Source organism: Lepisma saccharinum, chromosome 20, assembly GCF_977018435.1.
Source record: "Lepisma saccharinum chromosome 20, izLepSacc3.1, whole genome shotgun sequence".
NCBI classification, from domain to species: Eukaryota; Metazoa; Arthropoda; class Insecta; order Zygentoma; family Lepismatidae; genus Lepisma; species Lepisma saccharinum.
Window position 1 is genome coordinate 13,240,133 of NC_139248.1, and position 17,879 is coordinate 13,258,011.

At 38.4% G+C, this 17,879-nt stretch overlaps 1 protein-coding gene across 1 annotated transcript in view; it reads right to left on the reverse strand.

Moving 5' to 3' along the window:
• GstD11 (Glutathione S transferase D11) overlaps window positions 1–17,321 on the reverse strand; it is a 35,972-nt gene extending 18,651 nt beyond the window's left edge. The window contains exon 1 of the mRNA XM_083142130.1: window positions 17,194–17,321. The gene's annotated coding sequence lies outside the window, so the exon portion shown is untranslated. The remainder of the gene's footprint in view (window positions 1–17,193) is intronic.
• Window positions 17,322–17,879: the final 558 nt, after the last annotated feature.

Sequence of the window (17,879 nt, forward strand, 5' to 3'; positions counted from 1 at the left end):
ATGAGAAATATCACTTTGAAGCATTCTGGAAATATATGGAACTAAATATTGAACGGGATGAAACTAGAGACCGCCGCCGCGAAGAGGATATAGAGAAATTTAGGAACATCGGACACAATGATGATGATGATGAAAGGAATGGAAATGGTAACAACATGGCAGCAGCAGAGTTGTTTAACTTGGATCGCGACTTTCCAAATTTACCACCCCCACGCTCTGCTGTTGGTGCTGTGGAAAATCGAACACCAGATGCATCAGGATTTGAACCCAGGTCACCAATCTATGACATACCCTCTGACGATAAAATGTTAGAGTGGTTAAAACAAGCTGTTGTGCCACCATCTCCCATTCTGTCCGATGAAGACGATGTTTTAATCGAAGCGATGGAAACTGTACGAAGGTCAATCCAACCAACGGTTGGATGCTAGATCACCTTCTCCACAGCCTGGCCCCTCCAATGTCTGTTTCAAAGTCCCGCAACACGGTTCTGGTGCCCAAACCGAGGGTGGCGAAACAGACAGTGGTAGCTTTGAAATTGTAGGTGAAGAGGCGCACTACTTTCCAAAGTTTTCTACGGAAGGTAGGATAGTAGTGGTAAAGCCGAGGAACTATCGTTTTGATGATCCTCGGGAATATGTCAATTCCCTTTTCCAATTTGTGCTCGAGGAGGTCTTAAGTGGCGTAGTCCCTGAGTCACATGTCGGTCTGCAAATTGAGTCGTCCGCCAGCATAATTCAAAGACCTCTTTTCATTCCTATGCGGAGGCTCAAGAATCTCAACACCGAGATTATGTTCAGGCACATTGAAAAAGTTCTCAATTCTAACGAGAACTTTCTTGTAGCCGACAGGGTCACCTTTAATATTTGTATTGTTGATCCTCAGTTAGGAAAAGGGAGAGCCCGTGCCTTAATAAAGTATGCGCCTTTGAATCAAATATTCGATGGTATGAAACACCAAAAGTGCTTGTTTAAGATTAAAGAGGAAGATGTATACTGTCTTCCAAGAGCTCTGGTCATAGCAAAGGCGCAGGCAGATAAAGATTTGAATTTACTTAAAAAACCTTAAAAACCCAGGCAGAAAAACACAAAAGAACAGGGCCATCGAATTAAGCAGGCTTGCAGGTGTAGAGGTTGATGCGCAAAACGGTTGTACTCTGGAGGATGTGGCGAAATTTCAGACTTACTTTGCTCCAGAGTACCAAATTGTAGTGTACAAACAAAGCGAACACACAAGAACTTTTGAGATTATTTTTCAGGGGAACTATGCTCCAAAACAGTTGTTTATTCTTTTCGAGAGTAAACATTATTCTCCGATCCTGGCTATAAAGTCATTTTTAAATTTTAGATATTATTGTCCAATGTGCTTGGATGGTTACAATTCCAAAGAATCGCACAAGTGTAAGTATAATTGTACTTATTGCGAACAAATTCACGAACCACCCGTCGAAACCACAGAAAACCACTGTAGAGAGTGCAATAGAAATTTTCCTTTGTTGAAATGTTACAATCAACATAAGACTGCTTCTTTGCGTGGGAAATCTGTATGTGAGCAACTGAAACTTTGCACCGATTGTTTTGTTCTGGTAGACAAAAGAAAACGCAAGAATGTTCAACACCGATGTGATGAGCATTTTTGCAAAATGTGTTGTGTGCATGTTGGTCCAGAGCACGAATGTTTTGTCCAAAAGGAAAACTTAAAACACATTGAGAGATATCTTTATATTGTATATGATGTGGAGACAATGCTTCAACCTCCCAATGAAAAAGGAGAACGTGAGCATGTTGTCAACATGGTCATAGCGATGCAAAGATGTCATGCTTGTAAGGATTCCGATGACATTACATTCTGTACAGAATGCAAGCAACGTACCCATGAATTTAATAGTATGGAGGGATTTATTGAATATGTTTTACAGCCGAGAGAGAAGTTTCAGAAAATTATTGTTCTCTCTCACAACGGGTCGAAATTCGACAATATATTTGCGGCTAGGGCGTTGCTCGAGAAACAAAAAAATAATTCCCTCAGTTATAACACAGGGACATCAGATTGTTGAGATGAAAGCTACACCAAAAATTACTTTCAGAGATACTTATTTATTTTTAGGGGTCAAATTATCCAAACTCCCAAAAACCCTAGGCCTGAAAAAATACATGAAGAAGGGCGAGTTTCCGTATCTCTTTAATACGCCCGACCATAAAGACTATGTAGGTGCGTTCCCGGATCTTGAATATTTTGATCCTGACAGTCGAAACCCCGATGATCGGGAAGAGCTTATTAAATGGCACCAAGAGTGTGTCTCACAAAACAAAGAGTTCGATTTTCAAAAAGAACTGAGGGAATATTGCAAAAACGATGTAGAAATTTTGACAGCCCCAGTTATTAAGTTTTCCAATTTGATTGAAGAGGAAACTAGCGGATTGCAACCTTTCATTGTAGCCCCCACAATTGCAAGTCTTGCAATTAGAGTTTACAGAACTCATTATTTACAGGAAAACAAAATCGCCATCATACCTCCATATGGCTACAGGGAACGTGACAATCAAATTATTAAAGCTCTTCGTTGGCTTAGCTATATGGAAAAAGTGTGTGGGCGCAATATTTCTCATAGTGCTAATGGTGGTGAAAAATGGGTCGGGCGTAAGAAGGTTGACGGGTTTGAAAAAGGTACACAAAATTTGTTATCGTTTAATGGCTGCTACTTTCACGGTTGTCCGAAATGTTACAGAGAGCAACGCCATCGTTCCTTGGATGATAGTGGTGATTCCATGGAACGAAGATATGAGTGTACCATGGCCCGCAAAAAGTACTTGGAATTACGCGGGTATACCGTCAACGAGAAATGGGAATGTGATTGGGACAGAGAAGTAAAAGAGAATAAACAAATTCAGCAATTCATCAGAGACCACTGTCTAAATTTAAAAACACCTCTGATCCCAAAAGATTGTTATCGAGGTGGCAGAACTGAAGTTTTCAAATCCCTCCAAGAATGTGACAGCCATGACACTTTTATATCTTATTTGGATGTAACAAGCTTGTACCCATATGTTATGAGTACCAAACCGCTGCCTGTCAAAACCCCCAAGATACATATGGGTCCATTTCCTGATGTGGAAAACACACATGGAATTGTCAAATGCAAAGTTTTGCCTCCAACCAATCTGCATATTCCCATTCTACCACACTCAAGTAATGGGCGGCTTATGTTCGGTTTATGTCGAACCTGCATGGATGAACTGAGTGAAAACGATTGCTCGCATTCTGAGGACCAACGCGCATTGCACGGAACATTCTGCACCCCAGAGCTACATTTGTCATTGCAATTTGGGTATAAAATTATAAAAATTGAGGAATTTTGGGAATTTGAAATTCTAAAACCTGAACCTGGAGTCTCTGAGGGTCTTTTTGAAAAATATGTTAGAAATTTTCTTAGAATAAAACAAGAGAATTCAGGTTTTCCGTCTTCGTGTCAAACGGATGCGGAACGCCTAAATTACATTGCGGAATATAAGCGTCATGAACTTATCGAGCTGAGAGAAGACAAAATTCAACATAACCCTGGTTTAAGATTTATTGCAAAATTATTCTTGAATTCTTTGTATGGAAAATTTGGGCAGAGAACAGACTTAGCAAAAAGTGTTATTGTTAAAGACAGTAAAACATTTTTCAGTTACCTTTACTCTACTCAGTTCGAAGTTCAAACGGTTATACCTATCGGGCAGAGTGCACTTTTACTCACATACAAAGATATTCAAAACAAAAACACCCCAAACCAGTTTTCAAACATAATTCTAGCAGCATTTATAACATCCTGGGCTCGTGTAAAATTATGGACGCTGCTAAAGAAAATAGAGCCCGACCGCTTACTGTACACCGACACTGACAGTTTGCTTATGACGGTGGACAGAAATAGGGAGCCCCCTTTGCAATGTGGTCCCTTCCTTGGCGATCTAACCGACGAAGTTGATGCGGGGTGGGAAATTGTAAGTTTTATAGGACTTGGTCCCAAGAACTATGCCTACAAATTGCGGAATCTTACCAGCGGGGAATTGCGATATGTTTACAAAATTAGAGGGGTCTCACTAAATCACAGAGCAAGATTAATTGTCAATTATGAGCATTTTTATAATTTAGTAAAAGGCACATTGTCTAAGGAAGTCTTGGAGGAACCAAGGAAGATAGCACGACTCGATGGGTTCCGCATAGTAAGTCGCGCCGAGAAAAAAACACATCAAGTTGTGAAAAGTAAGCGGCGAAAACTGGACCCGATCGCGGAGAAGGAGTCTTGGATGACCGTGCCCTATGGATATGTGAAACAGTGAGAGAACATACAGGGGGCGTTTGTGTGTGTGTGTGTGTGTGTGTGTGTGTGTGTGTGTGTGTGTGTGTGTGTGTGTGTGTGAGAGAGAGAGAGATAGAGAGAGAGAGAGAGAGGGGTATTTGATTGGCTTGCATGAACAATTTTTGGTCGTCAGTTGTATAAAAAGGCAATGATTTTTGTTGTATTTGCTGAGTGGTTAATAATGCTTCCGTTCAATCACCCGTGTACCATTATTATCAGTGGTCCGTCCAGGGCCGGAAAAACACAATTCACACATAAGTTGTTATCAAATTGTAATTCAATGTTCACCCAAAAATTTAACGAAATTATATGGTGCTATGGTGCTGGGATTCCGAAATTAACAAACAGTCAAAATATACGGTTCCATCCAGGAATTCCCAATATGGATAGCTTTGAAATTCAAAACAATAGTCTAATTATTCTTGACGACCTCATGGGTGAAACGAACGATGATGTGGCTAATCTCTTCACAAAATACGCTCATCATAAAAGTTTAACTGTTATTTTTATTTTGCAAAATTTGTTCCCAAAAAGTAAGCGAGCAAGAGATATTAGTCTAAATGCACATTATGTTATTTGCTTCAAAAATCCTAGGGATAAATTACAAATTCAATATCTTGCCCGTCAGATTATGCCACATCTTAGCAAATCTGTGGTTCAAGCATTTGAAGATGCTACGCGTGATCCTCACACATATTTACTATTCGATATGACGCAATCTACCCCTGATGCCTTGCGAATACGCAAAAATATTTTCCCGGGAGAAACTATGCATGTATATGCCCAACAAAAAGACATGTTCAAAGCCTTTAATATTCAGTTCTAGTAAAAATGCAGAAGTTGAAACATCACTTCCATGTGCTTCGCGCACTTTGTAAATGTAAACCCAAAAAACGTAAAGTTATGCTACAACAGGCATCTGGAGATGTCATACGTACTATCTCTCAAGTTGCTAACAACACTATAAAAGGAAATGTTAAATTATCGGATCGTCAGAAACATAGATTGCGAAGACATAAAAACATCTTGCGTGCTTTAGCACAAAAACGTGTGTCTCTGAAAAAGAAACGTAATCTATTACTGCGTAAAGGTGCTGGTTTTTTACCTTTCTTGCTTGGACCTATTATTAGCGCTATTGCAAGTGCCGTCGCCGGTGGTGGTGGTGGATCATGAGTTCGCAATTAAGGAAACTTATACTTGTACCAGAAGATGTAGTCGGTCAAGTTCAAGCTTCTGTCCAATCAGTACAAAATTTTCAATCACTTCTCGATTCTGAAATGCACCATGTATTATCTAGAAACGATATAAATATTCATGAAAAATGGAAATTGTACCAACAAGCACTGGACAAATATTTAAAATCTGTACCTCATGCACAAAAACCTTTAGAAATACCTATTGTTGAACACGAAGCGGTTGAAACAAAGGAATACCAACCTATAAAAAGCAATCCCGGTACATTACCAATTTCTGAAATTATTGAAACAGTTCCAATAATGCTTCGAAAAAATACAGAGCTATTGCTAAAAAAAGTTTTAAGTTCACACAATATATCTTGGGATACAACGGGCACCGTAACTATGTACGGTAAAATATATCCCAATTCCAATATTGTAGATTTAGTGAATGATGTGGTTAGGCAACGAAGAAAAAGTCAAAATCCTGTTGGACTTGATCAGTTTGTCAGAATCCTTCGTTCAATGAACATTCCACACCAGTTTCTTGGACCTGCAGCACTATCGAAACTATCACCAAAAAGAAGGGAAGCTTTGTCACCATTATCTTTTTTTGAAAAGTGGAAAGAATATAAATATTAGTAGTAAACATGAAATTACATCAACTCTATTATGTGTATACAAATCCAGCTTCATTATCAAATGCGTCTAAATTGTATAAAGCAGCCAAAGAAAAAATTTCCAAAGCTAAAATAAAACATTGGTTACAATCTCAAGATGCTTATACCTTGCATGCTCCTGCATATAAAAAGTTTCCCAGAAAACAATATTATGCTAGTGGTCCTTTCGAAACTGTGCAAATGGATTTAGCCGATATGCAGAATGTTGCAAAATTCAATCGTTGTTATAGATATATTTTGTGTGCTATAGACATATTTTCCAGACTAGCATTTTGCATTCCGGTAAAGAACAAAACTGGTCCCGTTATAGCAAAAGCAGTGGAGAAAGCTTTGCACATGTACAAAAATGTTCCGTTAAATTGTCAGACAGATTTCGGCAAAGAGTTTTACAATAAACATGTTAAAACTATATTTAAAAAATACAATGTAAATCACTACAGTGTTTATTCGGAAATGAAAGCTGCGATATGCGAACGGTTTATTCGTACAATAAAAGAAAAAATTTATAAGTATTTTACAGCAAGTCATAGTTACAAATATATTCATATTTTGCAAGATTTAGTTCAAAGTTACAATAATTCTAAACATTCAACTATCAAAGTTGCACCAGCACAAGTTAGCGATGAAAATATGAATCAAGTATGGTATACATTATACGGATCAAAGAAAAACTTTCGAAAAAGTAGCAAATTTAAGCCGGGCGATTATGTGCGAATATAAAAAACAAAAATGAAATTTGAGAAAGGTTATTTAGCAAAATGGTCTCGGGAAATTTTTATTGTAGACAAATGCATAAAATCAAATCCGGTAACATATCACATTAAAGATTGGAACGGTGAAATGGTGAAAGGTATTTTTTACGAACAAGAGTTACAGAAAATTAACGTAAATAAAAATACTGTCCATAGAATCGAGAAAATTTTACGTAGAAAAGGTAATTGGCTCTATGTAAAATGGTTCGGTTACTCAAATATCTTCAATTCTTGGGTTAAGAAGAGTGACACATTGTGTTTGTAGTTTATTAGCTTTGTGATGGAGCGTGTGAATGAATTTTATCTCTCGCTCCCGTCTAATGCAAGCTCCGATATTTTCCAAAATAACACCACGACCTGTTATACAACAAAATTAGCTCACCCTATTGATCTCACTGATTCTAAATGGGTGGTCGGTCTTGCCGAATGTAGTTGTACATGGAGTTTTTATAATGTGCCAACAGATCAACAGATTATTATCAAAGCGGTGCGCACAGACAACTCGGAAGTTATTCAAGAAAGAGTTGAAATTCCTGCTGGTTTTTATGCATCTATTCAACATATTCTGAATTGTGTTCCAGAAAAAATGAAACAATTCATACATTATGACGAGTACATAAACCGTGTATTTGTTAAAACTGACACGTCCATTCAGCAAATCATGATAGGTGTAACACCTGCTTTAATGTGTATTTTCGGATATGCTCAAAATATACCAAAAACAGAAGAACCTGTGGTGGTTGCGGTGAATCACGAACCCTTATTTTACAAAGAAGCACCTTATGTTTGTAATTTGAATTATTTTCTCCCCCAAGAGATTAATGTTTGCGTAGACATTGTAAAACCTCAACTGCATGGTCATATATTACGAAAAATCGGAATCAATCATTATACCTATGGTCGAAATAAGAACTTTGCATTCGATATACCACGATATATCAAAGTCGAAAAACACTACTTTGACACAATCGAGATAGACTTAAAGGGACATACATGGGAAAATCTACCATTTCGGTTCGGTTCATCGTACATTAAGCTACATTTCAAGCAAACAGGAAAATGATCAGTGAAGGCACAGAAAATGATTTTTACATTACTCTTACTTCGAATGGCTCGCACAAACATTTCCCTCATAACACAACATCACATTTCGTGAATATGGTGGAAAGCGAAGTTCGTCTCAAACAGTCTGATTGGAAAATTGCATTAGCCGAAATTCAAATACCCAATACATGTTATAATATTACCGAAGATCAAAATATCATCTGGTATAATTTGCGTCTCGAAGAAAATCTCTATGAGGCCCACAAATTCGAAATTCCGTCTGGGTATTATCACACTGTAGATAGTGTGCTGGAACAAATCAATAAAAAAACAGATCTTTTTCGATTCACATATCGCAAATTATCAAACAATATACACTGTAGTCACGATTTCCGTGTAGAATCAATTAAATTTTCACCAGTTTTGAGTCTACAGTTGGGATATGAACCGTACACTAACATCACAAAATACATCAATGGATCGCGGAGTCCATACTTGAATATTGGATATCCTCAGCAGGTGTTTGTGTACACCGATATTATACAGTATCAACTGGTTGGAGACAGTAAAGTTCCATTATTGCGTATAGCCAGCATAGAAAATGTTAACTATGGTCGAACATACTCTGTTTGTTTCAATCCTATGCATTATTTACCATTGTCAAAATTTTGTTTCAATACAATAGAAATCCTTTTAAAGGACCATGCAGGTCGATATTTATCATTTCAATCTGGTACAGTGAACATAACACTTCATTTTCAACGGTCATGAAACATCGAGAAACAGGTCGTGGAATACCCTATTTCGCTGGTCCTGTGTACCAACAGGGTCATGGTCTTGGGGGATTTTTTCGCGGTCTTTTTAGATATGCTCTACCTATATTAAAACCTGTTGCTAAAACTGTGGGACGTCAGGTATTGCGTACCGGAATGCAAGTTGCTGGTGACATGTTGGAAAATAAACCTATCAAGGAATCAGTTCGTGTAAGAATAAAACAGGCCAAAGAAAATTTACGTGACAAAGCAGAACAAAAAATTAACCAGTTGTTATCAGGTAATGGAAAAACAAAAACAAAAAAACAGTCAAAAGAAAAGCTATAAAAATAGGGCCTCCTTCGCTACAGTCACACTCGGCTAAACGTCGTAGACATAGAAAGGACATATTTGATTGAGCGACCATGTCTAACATTCATCCTTGCAGTCAACCATGTTGCACAAGCGATTTTGATTTGTTTTCAGTTCCTATGACACAAACCATAATTGAGCATACAGATAATGTAGAGTATCGACCTATATCTACTTTAACTTCAGGGGGACCTATAGAATTTCATATTCTAGGTGAAACTGGTGAATTTATTCATCCTGGATACCTTTATCTTTACGTAAAGTGTAAAATTACAAAATCTGATGGTGAGGATCTTGACGATTCAGACAATGTTGCACCTGTCAATAATTTTTTGCATTCTCTTTTCAATCAAGTTGATATTTCACTTAATGACAAACTGATCACATCGTCTTCAGGTTCATACCCCTACAGAGCATATTTTGAAACTTTATTGAATTTTTCTAATGACGCCAAAAAAACACATTTAACATCTTCGCTCTGGTTCAAAGATACACCTGGACAGTTTAACACTCTGGGAAATGGAAATACCGGATATACATCTCGTGCCCAGTTCGCTAAAAACAGTGCTACTTTTGACATGTATGGAAGAATACATGCAGATATTGTAGGACTGGACCGTGTTTTGCCCAATAAAGTGGGAATGCGCGTGAAACTTCATAGAAGTAAAGATTCCTTTTGTTTAATGAATGCTGAAAATTCGTCTTATCTTGTGCATTTAGAAGATGTGACTTTATGGGTTCGGAGAATAACTGTTTCTCCCGATATTGGAATGCAACTCAGTACTAGAATGGAGCGTGAAACAGCTAAATTACCTATCACAAGAGTAGAAACTCTTACTCACACCATTCCTCAAAATATAACTTCTTATAACATAGATAATCTATTTTTGGGTAATGTTCCAAAAGCTCTTGTTGTTGGCTTTGTTTCGAATGCTGCATACAATGGAAAAAACAACTTGAATCCATTTCATTTTGAACATTTCAACATTAACCGGCTACAGCTACAAGTCGGCTCCAAATTTTATCCCTCCACCCCTCTAACACCAAATTTTTCAAAAAATAACTACATTCAAAGCTACTATACATTGTTTTCTGGAACTGGAATGTATTATTGTAATAGTGGAAATTGTATTGCTAGAAAAGATTATCCTCTAGGCTATACCCTCTTCGCGTTTATTCTTTCGCCTACAAACTCTTTGAATGACAATACATGGGACATGGTACGTGACTCGCCTGTTACTCTCAAAATACAATTTGCAAATTCTTTGACGTCATCTGTCACATGTGTTATTTACGCACAATTTGATTCGCTATTTCAGGTGGACAAAAACAGAAATATATATCCCGACTTTACAAAATAGATTTTAGTATCTTTGTGAGTGTTTGCCGGGATGAGATTTGTTATTCATTTCACTGCCTTCCAGGGCAATCAAAGTGAAATTATAGTCAAGGAGCTTGCACTTGTCAATATAACTTTAGTTCGGACTCCTGGATATTTTTACCACCATTTCCGTACGGTGAATTAGAATCGACCTCTACCCAGTTAAACAATTATGCATCTCAAAATTCACATGGTCTTGAATGGAATCATGGGTATATAAAATACAATCAAATAGCCAACATACTGACATCCTACACAGAACATGCTACAGCGTTGTATGCGCATGGCATCGAGTACCTTCCTGGGAGACCTTCTACATCGCACCATCTTCTATTTAGAAGACTTGCTTTGTCCGAAGGCTTGCCTGCTTGGATTTCCAGCTGAAAATTGTTGTCATCCATCGCATAGATTCGTCGAATTTCGCTGTGCAGCAAAAGAGTGCAAAGTGTATGCCAAGTACATTCGTTGCTACGAACTAAGAGGGTACCAGTCAGGTGTCATTTCACCATATATACCAACGCCTAGTTTGAATAATATTTATTCAGATATACATACAGTTTGTTCCAGCGAAAAAACGCGAGAGCAAAAATATGTGGACTGACGACATAATTTATATTATACTTCAAGATTGTAAAACTGCTGTTCAATTCGTTGGTGTGTATGCTGATAACCAGTTACCGGTATCAGTAAAATTTCCAGCAGGTTTAATTATTAATACAAGCACAAGTGAAAATATTGATGGTCATTGGGTTGCTGTGTACATTAACAAAAATGGAATTGGTATATATTTCGACTCCTTTGGAGAACCACCCTCCGAAAATGTAAAACGTTTTCTCAACAGAAATACTTACCGTTGGATTTGGAACAATCAACAGATTCAACATTCAGAATCAGTGTTTTGTGGTGTATTTTGTATAATGTTTCTTTACTACTCTACCAATAATTACACAATATTGGATTTTGTCAATTTGTTCAGTAAAACAAACTTTGTAATCAACGACAACATTGTTTTAAATCAACTGAAAATATTGTTATCTTAAAATATCTACATTTTTGTATATATTACACTGCTCTCCATAAATTAAGCAACAAATGGTGATCATCCAATAGAATCAAACACAAGGCCGGAGGGTGTACATATTTTATTTGTAACGAAAGAAACAAGTGTCCCACGCCTTACAGAACAGAAGAAACACAAAACAAGGTACACTCGTGGGCAAAAGAAATGAAATGTACGCTTGGAGCATCACAGGTGGTAAACGTTGGAGACGGAAAGTGACCATTATCTGACACTAATAAGGGATATGATCACCGCGCGCAGCAATGCACGCCTCACAACGCCGCCGCATGCTGCCAATAAGGTTGTCCACCAACTCATTGGGTATGAGGGTCCATTGTTGGGAGAGAGACAGGTGAAGGTCTTGGAGTGTTTGTGGAGGGGGCACAAGACCAGCGAGACGTCTCCCCAGAGCATCCCACATGTGTTCAATGGGGTTAGGGTCCGGGGAACGGAATGGCCACACCATGCGTTGAATATGGTGTTCGTCCAAGAACCGATCGACTAGTCCTGCCCTATGGGGAAGGGCATTATCGTCCTGCAGAATGAAGCCCGGACCTCGTTCTCGTGCGAATGGTTCCACATAACGTGCAAGGACCTCATCCCTATAGCGCTGACCTGTCATGGTGCCACGTGGGAGGATATAGAGGTCAGTACGTCCACCAATAGAAATGCCACCCCATACAAGCACACCTCCACCACCATATCTGTCCCTTTCAACAATATTGGAGGGATGGAAACGAGTTCCTGCCTCTCTCCAGACCAATCGGCGTCGCGAATCACTGTCCAGTGAGAATCTGGACTCATCAGTGAAGAGAACGGACTGCCACTGGTCCAGTGTCCAGTTCACATGTTCTCGTGCCCAACGTAAGCGGGCTGTCTTCTGACGCTGGGTGAGTGGTATACACAACACTGGTCTCCTGGCATACAACCCACCTTCGCGTAGCCGTCTGCGTACTGTACTCGTTGACATAGGCCGTCCTGTGGCAGCAATAGCCGCTGCACGCACTTGGGTAGCTGTTGCGGACCTGTTACGCCGACTTGTCAAACGGATATATCGGTCATCCCTGACCGATGTCACACGCGGTCGACCTCCACTGAAACTCCGCGATGCATTTTGCGTTCTCTGGAACTTGTTCCATAACCTACTGACAACTGAACGATCGACATTGAGCCATCTGGCCACTTCGTCCTGACGCTGCCCTGCTTCTAGTCTACCGATGGCACGCCACCGTAATTCATCAGCCAAATGATGCCTGGTTGCCATATTCGACCCTTTCCGCACACTTGACTCACCTCTGCACTCTCCAGATAGAGACACACACCTCTTCCGTGAACGCGCGTCTTCGACTCCAATACCTGGTACGCCAGAAATCCGTGCGAGGGCACGATGATCGCACTTTATGACTCACCTGTTTTCCATAACGCATTCGTTGCTTTCTTTCAGCGTGCCCAGAACTCTTCTTCTCTTTTCTCCAACTGTTTTCTCTTTTATCTCACATTTTCTTGTTGTTGCTTAATTTCTGGAGGGCAGTGTATTTTGGTGTTGTATGTACAATTGTAAATATATATATATATATAGTAGAATAATAAAAATTATACTTTATATTTTGTCTTTGTTTTCATTTCCATATGGTGCAAATATATATACAAAAATAATAAAAATTATATTTCACATATTTGTTTTTGATTTTATACTTTAAAATATTCTTGGAATGAAACAACAAAATTCACAATTAAACTTTATTTTGCATTCATTAATATATACATAAAATTCATTTGCATAAAATCTCAACATATCTGAGATTTGTTATTTCATATTGAACCAAGTAACAAGTCTTTGAACATTTCTAAAAGCACAGCCTGATTGAGAAAATGGTTCGTTTGATGTATGGTAACTACAACATCCACCCTGATACATAACAAGATTTTTTAATGATGGACAGCGCCTTGTATCGAGATCGACAATATTGTCAATATTAAATACATTTTGAATCAACTTTGATTTTTCCAACCCTTTACAGTAAAATATTGTATTTTCCCTCTTTAGCTCACTAAAAAACACCTTCACATGTTTGATGTCATAACCTTTCGGTTCTGCAAATAACAAACCATGGTGGTTATATGTTAACCACTTACATTGTTTGTAATCTAAGTCAAACTTTCCAATATCAACAAAAGCATGATATACAATTGTTAAATCTGTTGAGCAAACACAAATTTCACGAATTAGAAAACTATTGTCTTTACTTCTAAAACCTTGCACATCAATTATAAAAGCCATTTTTTTTCTTTAATGCAACTACTCACAGCAGAAATTGTCCCCGTGATGTATCTCGTTTTGATGTATACACCGAACTAAATTGTGCATCAAATCTCTCTCATCACTTAGAGTCCAAAGCAGCAAATAAGCGTCCGACTCTGTTTCAAGATCGTATTCAATCTTAGGGTGAGTATCCATAAAATGGTAGAAAATGTGATAAAAATTATCCGGCTCCCTAAGATAAGTTTTTAGGTTGGAAATCTTCCATGTAAAACAGCGTTCGCATTCGTCAGCACTTTCAACACTATCACACTCCAAATAATGCTTACTCAAGCACTGGTGAGCCAGTTGATTTGGTGCATTCGTAAAACAACCATCACAAATAACAGCATACTTAGGTACATAAGTATGTAGTCTTTTTAACAGACAATACTTGTCAATGAAGCCAGAAAAGCATCCACAACTTTCGAAAATAATATGTTCGATATCTTCTGTGTCAGCCAGAGCTGAAGCGTTCTGTATATTCTGACTTGCCATAGTGATATAGTGGACATCTCACATCTTTTATATATATATACACACTAGGAACTTTCCACATAACTGTCTGTCACAAATAACTTTCCAAGAAGAGAAAATTTTCAGGTCAATAAGCTCCCAACACCGTTACAAGTTGTCACAAATAACCTCCCAACACCATTACAACCTGAACTTTACCAAAAGTTCTCATCACTTGCTCAGTTTAGAAGTGATAACCTCCACACATACATCGCGAAAAAATAGTCCCAACTCACATTTCACTCTTTCACTTAAAAATTCAACACAATTATCAAATATCGGCAGTTCATGTCGCTCTACTTGATCTTTTATATTGGTAATCTCCTGACAATTATGATCATTTGAATTATTAGTACAACCATAACAAGTATCTTTAATTGATCCAACACATAATGAAATATAAGACTCGTAATATTCACGTATTTGGGTCTGATATTCACAATACATTTTAGTTATCTTAGATATGCAATCAGACAATCGTAAAAGCTCTGTCCAGGTAGTTAACATCATTGTCATTGGTATTTCCGAATCAAAAATATCCACAAACTGAATAACTTTCTTATTGTACAATTTGCCAAAAGAAAGCATGTATTTTTCACCTAGCAACGCAGGCGACAAAACCAACTCTTCTTCACTAGATAAATAATTAGATATATTTCCCCCCAACTCCATCAGTGTACACCATTCTTCCATACACAACACAATTCCTTGGCTGTTGTGGCGAGCAATACGCACACACACAGAAAAATCGTTCTCCACATCAAATCCAACAGTCGCACTCTTGAATGCAGTTTTACTCAAAGGGTAACATACCTCCAACAGGTATTGCTTCCGTGGTTTCCATGTGGAAGAGGACTGGGCACCATTTTCCTCCATGCTGGTTCCAGAGAGCTGTTTTAGCATATTTAACTGCTGCTGCACATAACTATTCCCTTGAAAATTAAGTTTTCTTTTCGCATTCCAAACCTTTCCTCCCTGTAGAGATGCAGGTGCTACAGCTGACGTTGCAGTAACTCCTCCTGAACGTGTTGTTGCAGATTTGGACACTACAGATACTTCGGCACCACCAGATCTTTGCACTCTTCTTGACTTGGCAGAACCGCTTTTCTCCATCTTGCTCTTCTCTTTCCTGCTACTTCACGATGAACACACTAACTGTACAGAACATGTGGTACTTTATATACACCAACCCACATAACTCCCATCAACGTCATAGATTTTTAAATAGCACATAACGGAACATCTTGAGCAGGAAATCTCTCTCTCTCTCTCTCGCTCTCTCTCTCTCTCTCTCTCTCTGTTCTCTCTTTCGTATGTCCTCTTTCTCCCTCTCTCTCTCTCTTCCTATCTCTGTCTATCTCCGTCTGTTTCTCTCTCTTCCTCTTTCTCATTTTTCTCTTTCTCTCTCTCTCTCTCTCTCTCTCTCTCTTCCCATCTCTATCTCCGTCTATTTCCCTCTCTTCCTCTTTCTCATTTTTCTCTTTCTCTCTCTCTCTCTCTCTCTCTCTCTCTCTCTCTTCTCTTTCTTTGAGTGGCTGGTGTCAAATCTCTACTCTTGTGTTTTACCATTTCGGCGTAAAAGGAAAATATGTTCACTCTTAGTACTTAATTCATGCAACGATTTGGCACTGTGCATTTTTCAATTAGAAGTTCCTGCTCCGTGAAATAATATAAACTTTCTTACATTACTTACCATAGGAGCTTTCCTTTATCGAAATCCATGATATAAAACACAGTATTGCCAGGTCGAACCTTGGCTTTTAATCTGGATTGTTTGCGAATTTCCACTAGGATTCAACTTTCTTTATTTCGTTTCTTCATCCGTATTTATGATTTTCGTGCCTCCAAAGGGACTCTATAGAAAAAGGCGGGGCCGCGGTAGAGGTAGGTCAATTACCCCAGGGACGGTGCCCGGAATCGGGGGGCAATTAATACTACTTTTTTTCACTTCCAATTGTTTCCTCACCTTAAATTTTACATTTCTGGAATCCTTGATTCATACCTTTTCCAACGATGTATCATACATATTTCTGTTAAGAAGGGTCGATTCGATACCCTTACCAAATTTCATTTTTAATAATACTAGACACTAAACGTGCTACTTAAAATACAGTCTCGACATTGTAACTATTACCGTGACTGTCTTGAAGAGAAACCAGATGCAAATCCCGTACGTCTGCCACAAGATCGTTGCTTCTGGCGCTACCGTCGGGCGTGCAACTATTAGCGAGGGTGTGGTTAGCAATGGACTGTTCGACTTGGGACAGTCTTCCAAAGTTGCCATACTAACGTTTGTAACAATCAGGAGCCGATGCTCTCATTCTCCATTGTTTACAACAATTGTAAATAAACAAGAAGTTCATGTGTTTTACAATAGCAAAAGTTGGGAGGTGAAAAATTGATAAAGATATATATATATATATTGTTCGCATGACAAAAAACTTGTAATTAATGCAATTGGAGGATATAAAAAAGGTCGTAAACTTTCGTTTTTTTTTAAGGTCGCTTCGGACTTTGTCAGTTATTCGCAAGAAATTTACCCAACTCTGTCACACGGGGACATGTAGTTATTGCGCGTATATGGAGAATATGTTGAGTAATGTTCTGAAACATGGAAATAATATACAGAAATAACTAAAGTATGTCAAATATGAGCAAAAACCTAATATATGTATGTACAAATATGGAAAATAAGAACTGAATTTTTCGAGTCTGCATGCCATGACAGCCAAAGATAATACAAAATATAAGTGATTTCAGCGTCATACATAAATATGTATTCACATACAAGTCCTTTCCCTGCTGGTAACCAATAGTACTTACTTCAGTTTCAAACGCTCCAATAACACAACCACAGCACAAGTGAAAACAATTTGATTTCTTTACAAATTTCCGTTGTCAGTTATCAAGTTCTAATCAAAGCGTAGATGATACGGCACACTGTTAAAAAAATCCACTCTTGTTATCTACTCACGGATAAGAAACGTCATTCGATTTCCCCAGTTGTTGAACTTGTGTGTAAACTTACACAGTGGTAGAGGGTGACAACCAGTGCCCGAAGTGGAAATTGTTAGGTGGGGACAGTCTTGTAGGCCAACGAGGCTCTGGCGTTTGGACCTAAGACCAGTAGAATCAATCTACTGCAGGGTTGTGTGCCGCAAATTTTAATCAATCAATACATCCTAGGTGGGGGATGTTTGCTTAAACTTTGGGTTTGGTTGGTCATAGGAACCCATGGCATTCAAGCACTTATTGATTAATTTGGTGTTTTAAGTCCACTCTATGTACAGTAAGACTAATCGGGACTGGCCCTACAGTTTAAACTGGGATCCGAATCACTATATGCCTCCACCGAGTATCGAACCCGGGACCCTTTGATTACAAGCCGACGACGATTGAGGTACTTATCAACAAGTTATTGTATACTATCACCACCCCATTGGGGAGGTCATAATACCCTCGTCGTACCCTTATGCCTACCACCAGTTTACTGGTGGCATGATACTGTG